Consider the following 2,051-nt stretch of genomic DNA (forward strand, 5'->3'; position numbering starts at 1 on the left):
ATTGATCCACGCCCATCACCTCGGAAAAAAAAGCGGTTCAGGGGGGGGATGGGGGGGGGGGGGGGGCTACACAATTCCGACTGGACACGGCCAATCAATAACCTACTCTATCAGCCGTTGCCATGGCAACTCCGCCGAGCGCGAGGACAGAGGCTGCCCATGTATTTTGCACCTGTCTGTTTCATATACCTATTGTGATAATGAAAGTGTCAGGGAAATAGATGCAAAGGTGATGGGGTGCCAGTCCCTGCGTCAACCGCCACAATTAGAGAAATTACACAAAGGTTAATTTGCCCATTGAAAAGAAGGGTGAAAAATAGGAAGTGGCATTGAGGGATTTTTACCCCTTTCTTTCGTTCTTCGTCTATCCTTATTTGCGTGACCTCCCTGTGAGGGCTGAAGGACACTATAAATGAAAGGGTTCTCTCTCTCTCCCCTCTCTCTCTCTCTCTCTCTCTCTCCGCTCTCTTTCTCTCTCTCTCTATTATTTTGGGGAAAAACATGCACAGATGACACTTGGCGTTGGCAGTTGTTGGATGACACCGGAGAAGGGTCCCTCTCTCTCTCTCTTTCTCTCTCTCTCTCTCTCTCTCTCTTTCTCTCTCTCTTGCTCTCTCTCTCTCTCTTCTGTGGTTGACCCCAATCTGGAGGTCGAGCAAGCTTGATCAATGGGCCGGCCATTAGCTCGCTCTGAGAGGGAGCTAGTCCAGGGGCAAGGCCATAGAGAGAGATAGAGAGAGAGAGAGAGAGAGAGAGAGAGAGAGCGAGAGAGGGGTGAGAAATTGACCACATAGAGATGAGGAAGAGAGAAAGAGAGAGAGAAATAGAACAGCTACAGATGAGGGAACAGAGCGAGAGGGGGTGGGGGGTGAAGGACAACTCTCCTTCTGATTCAGCAGCAGGCCCAGAGTGCATGTCCAGAGAACCTGACACCCACACAATCACTGCCTCCATGTCTGTCTGTCTGTCTGTCTGTCTGTCTGTCACCTACCTGCAGTGTCTGTCCTGTCTACCTGCCCGTGTGTGTGTCTGTCTGTCTAGCTCCGTGTCCGTCCATCTGTCTGCCTGTTTGGCTCTCTGCCAGACTATCTGTCTAGCTACCTGTATGTCTGCCTGGACTTTCCGCCTGTCGCCCGTCCTCTCGGTATGACGTTAGGGTCCAGGATGCTACCTGGCTGCATGGTGCTGGCTGGCTCCAGGACTCTAGCTCTAGGCTTAACGGTGCTAGCTCTGGGCTCAAGGACGGTAGCTCTGGGCTCCAGGATGCTAGCTGGCTGTAGGGTGCTGGCTGGCTCCAGGATGCTAGTTGGCTCCAGGACACCAGCTGGCTCCAGAATGCTAGCTGGCTCCCGGATTGCTAGCTGGCTTTAGGAACTTAGCTGGCTTGCTATCTGGAAGCTAGCTGGCACCAGGACGGTAGATGGCTCCAGGTTGGTGGCTCTGAGCTGGGCTGGCAGCCTGCTCTAAGTGAGGGAGGATGGATATCATGATCCAGGGGGTGTTGATCATGTGTTGCCATATTGATCGCCAATCGAAACTACTGCTGAAAATGCAAGACGCAGAGAGACAATAAGACAGAGAGGGGGAGAGAGAGAGAGAGAGAGAGAGAGAGAGGGAGAGAGAGGGAGAGAGAGAGAGAGTGAAAGAGCGAGATAAACAGAGAGAGAGAGAGAGAGAGAGAGAGAGAGAGAGAGAGAGGCGCTGTGGCTTCCCGCTACGGTTGTGTGGCCGTGTCCCAGTGTGTGCTGCGGTCGTCAGTGTGGCTGCCAGGAGGAGGGGGGGGGGGGGGGGGGCAACGGTTTCTATGGCGGCGCCATGCACCGTGCTCGCCCTCCTCAGACCCAGAGGAGCTTGTTCAAAGTTCCCGTCTGAGTCACATGACCCTCCCTTTGTGACGGCAACACCCACGGCGCGCAGAAATGTCCATGTTTGCCAAAATCACACACACACACACACACACACACACACACACACACACACACACACTTGTCCTGAAATGTGTCTGAAAACGCTTTTATTTTGAACACAAAAAAACGAAACCTAACCCAAAA

This window comes from Micromesistius poutassou, assembly GCF_964030765.1.
Source record: "Micromesistius poutassou genome assembly, chromosome: 8".
NCBI classification, from domain to species: Eukaryota; Metazoa; Chordata; class Actinopteri; order Gadiformes; family Gadidae; genus Micromesistius; species Micromesistius poutassou.